Here is a 7,046-nt window from a genome sequence, read left to right as displayed (position 1 = left end):
CGGGGAAGATCCGTAATGAAGTCCATGGCCATGTGGGACCATGGACGGGTGGGTGTTGGTAACGGAAGCAAAAGACCGGCGGGAGCTTGAGAAGGCGTCTTAGCCTGTGCACAGTCTGGACAGGACTCAACAAACTCCTGCACCTGCTTTCTCCAGCCTGGCCACCAATATCTGCGGGAAACCAGTTGCTGAGTGGCCGCTGTCCCAGGGTGTCCCATCCCTCGTTGGGAGTGTATCCAGTGGAGAAGGGCTCCGCGATGTTTCCGTGCAACGAATCGGGCCCCCTCTGGACAGCCAGTTGGAGGAGTCCTTCCCTCGCTCTCACGGCGAATGTTCTCCTCTAGGTCCCAGGTGATAGTAGAAGCGAAGCAGGTGGGACTAAGGATTGGGTCGGTCTGTTCCAGGTTGGAGGGGGGGTCGAATTGTCGAGAGAGCGCGTCCGCTTTTATGTTCTTGCTCCCGGGAAGATACCGTACCTGAAACTCGAACCGGGAAAACCATTGGGCCCAGCGTACTTGGCGAGCGGAGAGACGTTTAGCTGACTGGAGGTACTCTAGGTTACGGTGGTCCGTGAAGACAACGAAAGGGTGGCGTGCTCCCTCCAACCAGGGCCTCCATTCCTCTAGGGCCAGGCGAATTGCAAGCAGTTCCCTCTCCCCCACAGGATAGTTGTGCTCTGCAGCGGTCAGTTTTTTGGAATAGTAGGCGCAGGGGTGCCGTCTGCCGGTCTGGGAATTCCTTTGGATAAGGATCACACCCACTCCGGCCTCGGAGGCATCCACCTCAATTTCAAAGGGGAGATCAGGTTGTGGTTGGGCGAGAACGGGTGCTGAGCAGAAGGCTTTCTTCAGCCGCATGAAGGCGGCCTCAGCCGCTGGAGACCAGGCCAATGGAGAGGTTCCACCCCGGGTTAGCGAGGTGAGAGGAGCTGCTACTTGACTAAAGTTGCGTATAAAACGTCGGTAGAAATTTGCAAACCCTAGAAAACGTTGCAGTTCTTTGAGGTTGCGTGGTCTCAGCCAGTCGCGAATAGCGGCTACCTTCTTCTCCTCCATGGCCACGGTTCCTTGGCCGATGATGTATCCGAGAAATTGGACCTGGGTCTGGTGGATTTCACATTTTTCTCCTTTAGCGAAGAGGTGATGTTCCCTTAACCGTTGCAGGACCTGGCGGACGTGTCGGATGTGGGATCTCTCATCTGGTGAGTATATGAGAATATCATCTATGTACACTATAACGCATTGATGAATGAGGTCCCTGAACACCTGGTTCATGAATGCCTGAAAGATGGAAGGGCTGTTAGCTAAGCCGTAAGGCATCACGCGATACTCATATTGCCCTTTACTGGTAATGAAGGAGGTCTTCCATTCGTCCCCCGACTTAATCCGGATAAGGTTGTAAGCACTTCGGAGGTCGAGCTTGGTGAAGATGCGGGCCTCTCGTAGCTGTTCGAGAGAGGAAGGAATCAAAGGCAACGGTTCTCTTCTTTTTACTGATATGGCATTTAGTGCTCGATAATTGAAACAGGGACGGAGTCCTCCGTCCTTTTTTTAAACAAAGAAGAAACCTGCGGTCATGGGAGAGGTAGAGGGACGAATTATCCCCTGCTTGAGACTCTCCTGGATGTAGTCCTCCAGCGATTCCTCCTCCTGCAGGGAGATAGGGTATAACCTACCCTTGGGGGCCTTCACCCCCTCCTGGATCTCTATGGAGCAATCGCAGTCGCGGTGCGGAGGCAGGGTGAAGGCTTTTGCCTTGCTGAACACGTCCCCGTAGTCCTGATACTCCACAGGAATCCGGCTTAGATCCTCAGGTCTGGGGCTTTCTACGCTGAAGGTTCGACATGGAATAGACATGCAGGTGGACAAGCATTCGGCGGACCACTCAGTCAGCTCACCCGTTCTCCAATTGAGTTTGGGATTGTGTTGACTTAGCCAGGGGTACCCCAGAATCAGGGGGTCTTTAGCCTGCGGTATAACATATACGACAATCTCCTCCGTATGGAGAGCACCGGTGCGCAGCGTGAAGGGCTGAGTGCAGAAACGAACGGTTCCTTCCTTCATTCTCTCGCCGGTTACCCCCAGCACAGAGAGCGGTTGAGCGAGTTTCTTCAGCGGTAACCCTAATTGCCGTGTGAGGGTGAGATCGATAAAATTCCCCGCTGCCCCGCTGTCTACCAGTGCCCGGACGGAAACCTTATTTCCCTCGGAACCCATAATCACCGGAACAGTGAGTTGTCGGTGGGCAGACGGCGCAATCGGTGAGTAACCTACCAGGGGGGTTTCTTCCTCCCGGAGCGGGCACACTGGGCAGAGTCGAATGGAATGTCCTGCTTCCCCACAATAGAGGCAGAGTCCTCCCTGAGCTCTTCTCCTGCGTTCGGTAGCGGTGAGGGGCGATCTTCCCAGCTGCATCGGCTCTGTTGCTTCCGGAGCCGGACTCAGCGGAACTCGGCGGGCTTCGGTTTGGTGCCGACGGTGACAGCGATCTCTTACTGTGTTGTCCAAACGGACAGCCAGCCGGACGAACTCGTCGAAGGTCATCGCCTCACCTCGGGACGCGAGTTCATCTTGGAGGTCCTGGTTTAAGCCCCGACGGAAGATTGTCAGGAGTGTCTTATCCGTCCACTGAAGCCCCGCCGCTATGGTGCGGAACTCCAGGGAAAAGTCTGCCGCTGAGCGGTTCCCCTGACGGCAGTCGAGGAGTCGATCGCCGGCCCGGTGCCCCACCGCTGGATGATCGAAAACCTACACCAGAGCACGATGAAAGTCTCGGGTGGAGTCTATGAGAGGGCTCTGATTCGCCCACTCCCGTGCACGTCCGGTAAGTAAGGAAATGACAAATCTTACTTCGGCTGCCGGAGTGCTGAACATTTCGGGATGTTCCTCGACGTAGATACCACATTGCATTAAGAACCCCCGACACTGATCGGGGTTGCCGTCATATCTTTCCGGCATTGCAATGGGAGTGGTGGCCATCGGACGAGGCGGGGAAGTGGGCAGCGGGGTTCTAGCAGCCTGAGCCGTGAGAAGTTGCTCCACCACAGACAGGCGGTCCTCCAGAGCCGAACGGTTTGCTGGATCCATCTTGATTCGGCGAAGTATTCTGTCACACGTTCCTGGGCAGGAAAGCACAGATCCAGGGATGCAAACCAGAACGGAGTTTATTAAGCTGTACCAGGCAGAAGTAATGGAGGGGACAGGCGAATATCTTGGTCGGTAAACGGGCAGGTAAGTCAGAGGCCGGGGAGTCAGTCCTACGGGAAGGCACGGGACGGGACCACACAGGGGAGTGGGAACAGGACGTGCCGGACTCGGCAGGGGAGACGGATCAGGTTCTGGAGCGGGTCTGGAAAAGGAAGATGAAACAGGTAAGGAATAAACACAGGGTAAACGGAACAGGTTGGGAATGAGGGTAACACGATGGACAAGTAAACGCTCTGTAAGGCTTGAAATCATTCGCGCAATACTTCGCGTTGAACTGAGGACTTTGGCTTGTTTATATGTGCCCTCTCATTAGCCGTAACCTAGCTCAGCTTGTGGTTCCAGTCTGTGACGGCGTGACAGGAGGTATTATCTGTTACAAAAACTCAAACGAAGATTTTCCTCCAACATCATTTTCCCATTGTTTCACATGACTATGGAGATAATGCAAAACATTAGCTTATGTGTGATCTACATTTATAACCTCCATGTTAAGAAATACTATTTCACGTTTACAAATTCCCCTTCCATTTATAACGGATTCCTTTATCTTTGTTTGCACATCTTTAGAAAGTTGTGGCACAACTTTATGAGAGAAGTGCCAACGAGATGGTAGTCGGTAATGAGCTGCCACCACTTTGAGAAGTTTGTGAAAATCTACATTCTCGACTGTAGAATATGGCATCAGGTCAGTGCAGATCATTTCTCCTACTGTATTTGTTATCTGCTTTGCTGTAGCATGGTTGGGTGGGTAAACCTCCTTTGCATTAAAAGCAGCCAAGATGCAGTAGGTAAAGTGGGTGTGTGACATGCAGGTGCAAGATATGGCTGTGTTGTTGATGTGGAAGCTTTGGGGGTTTGGGTAGATACCAAAGTAGGATGCTTTAAATGCAAGTGATTGTGCATTGCAGATGTTGATAGATGTTTAAGTTCTTTGCCTCTGCTAACTTTAGTTTTGCACACTTTGTGAGACTTTTTGACTGAAGGAGCACTATAAGCAGACTCTGGAGACTGATAATTTAATTTGTGTTTCAAATCCATGTTGTAAAAGGGTTAGACCTAACACTGCAGCAAACTAAGTTGTTTATGCTAGTATCATCCCAGTCAAAAAAAGAAATGAAATACAGCAGGGAAAATAAGTATTTGACACATCAGCATTTTTATCAGTAAGGGGATTACTGAGTGGGCTATTGCCACAAAATTTCCACTAGATGTTGCCATCAAGCCAAATATTGAATTCATACAAAGAAACCAGAACATTTCAGTATAAAAGTTGAGTCATAATAAATAAAGTGAAATGACACAGGGTACTGATCACACTGTAATATGTAGAAAAGCCTTTGTTGGTGATACCAGCTTCTAGACGCCTCTTGTATAGAGAGACCAGTCGTCTGCATCGCTCAGGAGTGATTCTGGCCCATTCTTCCACACAAACGGTCTTTAAATCTTGAAGGTTCCTTGGGCCTCTTTTATGAACTTTGATCTTCAGTTCTCTCCATAGATTTTCTATGGGATTTAGGTCAGGTGATTGACTGGTGATTGAAACATCTTTCAGTATGTTTAGCTGTATGTCTCATTATGTTTGACCATTGTGTGAGGTTTACTGTGTGTTTGGTTTTCCAGTTTAACAGGATAGTTTTATTGGCAATAGCTAAGGTGACCAGTATGGGTTGTACTGGAGTTATGTCTGAGAGATCTCCAAGATGACGGATGAAAGGAGAGAGTGGAATTCTGCAGTACAGTGCAGATTTGGTAAATTATTTCTTTCCAGAAACTTTGAACTGTGGGCAAAGCCAGAGGGAGTGGAAATGGATATCTGCCATGTGTAATGCATACTGTGAATGTGTATGCATTTCTATAAAGCCCATTTTATGCGTCTTGTGCTGGGTGATGTCTACTTTGTGAATTATCCTATATTTAATTAGTTGCAGGTTACTGTTTTTAGTCATATTGAAGGTGTTCATGCATGTCTCTGTCCAGAATTCAGTAGTTGAGACATGAATTAAATTAAATAGTTCCTTAGCTGTTTGTGGTTTGTCTAATTCATCTATTTGGTCCTTATTTATGGGGACAGAAGTAATCCAGCAAACTATAAGGCAATCAGTTTAACCCTCTGGAGTCGACGGCATCGTCGGCAATGCGGCATATCTTTCTTGTGTATTTCAGTTCATAACTCGCTGAAATCTTATTGTAGAAACATGAAAAAAACACTGATTAAATCTGTAATCTGTCTTCTTTTCAAAACCTCACTTGTCGGAAGTATTAATCCTCTGGGGTCTAGGTGTAGGAAACACACTTTCATTGACTGGGGCATGATCACACATTTCTTCAAATATCTTAAACTTAATTCATGGCAAATAAATTATTTGTTATATATTTGTTTTGTCACTACACTCATCTTTATTTTAATGTACATTGTAAATATGTCAGATTTTTAAGTTTGTAATTTGAGATCAAATATAGCCATTGCAAAATGCAGTTTGGAACACTTGCCGAAACATAAAAAAAGTACATAGCGTCCAATCCTCCTGTGTACCATGCCCCCCTCGTTACCTCATGTGGATTCTTGATTGTGATCAGCTGTTTCCTGTTTTGCTTATTAAGTCCTGTGTATTTTAATCTACATCGGAGTTCGTTTCCCCAGATCTGTCATTGACGTTTGTCCTGTAGAGTTCCCCGGTCTGTTTAATAAACCCCCGTTTTTTGGACTCTTGTATCCTGGATCTGCTTCCCCGCTACCTGTTCATACACAAGACATGACAGAATGACAGATCTCAACAAGAAGACACCTGCCTTGACCGAGGAGCAATACCTCGGTCAAGTCGATGAGGCTTTACATTTGCTACAACAGCCTGAGGTGAGTGACGACCACAGACTGCGAGCCCTTGCCTTCCAGACAAGGGATATACTGAAGAACATATCCTTGTCCGAGGACGCGCGCCTCGCAGCGGAGGTGTGTGAAATCCTGCAACGGCTGAAGGGAGCTACAGCTCAGGGCTTACCGTACGGTCTTCTGGCCAAACTGCTAGAAGCGCCCCCGACTCCACCGAAAGCTACCAGCCGGAGAAAAAAGAAGTGGAGACAACATTCCACTGTGGTAACAACAGTGAATATCTGAATATCTGCAGACATGTCTTGTTGATCTTCTGTTCTTACTGATTGAAACGGAGGCTATCATGTTCTCACCCACTGTCTTGCGATGGTCTCATGGCAGTGTCATCCACCTTTTCTTTGTCCAACAACCCCCCACCACAATTCTCTGCATACCCTTTAATCTGATTTCATGTTTTTTTTTGTCCTTTACTTTTTATATCAAATGAATTAATCGATATATGTGCATTGCTAAGAATGGATATCTGATTAGCATAATATGCCAAAACAACCACCAGATGTAATTTAGGAATGTTAGTGTGATGCTGTTGTTCTACTGAACTAATGGCCATGCCAATGCGAACCCGGCGGTGTTCACAAAGAAAGCCTCTGCCGCCACCACAGAGTGTCTGCCCATGGCTAAGCTGCAAGCACCAGCAGCACACCCCTTTTCTGGGAAGGGTGTGGTCCTTAAAGGGGCCAGGTCAGTATGGGATACCATCCCGTGGGTCCCTAAGGTCCTCTGAAGTTGGGGTACCTGTGTACATTGTAGCACTGTTCAGTCGCATGCGAATGTGGTTTGAACACGCAGTAATGCAGCTATTTAGAACGTGAATAGTAATCTTCAGGTGAAAGGGGCATTACACGCCATTATTATGTATTTCAGTCTGTGTGTGTCTGAGTATGTTACCCCAGCCCAGTCATTGATGTTACGTGTTTCTATGTCCTGTATTAGGATTGATTCCTAATAAA

Source organism: Brienomyrus brachyistius, chromosome 1 (genome assembly GCF_023856365.1).
Source record: "Brienomyrus brachyistius isolate T26 chromosome 1, BBRACH_0.4, whole genome shotgun sequence".
In the NCBI taxonomy this organism is placed as follows: domain Eukaryota; kingdom Metazoa; phylum Chordata; class Actinopteri; order Osteoglossiformes; family Mormyridae; genus Brienomyrus; species Brienomyrus brachyistius.
This window is presented reverse-complemented; position numbering follows the sequence as displayed.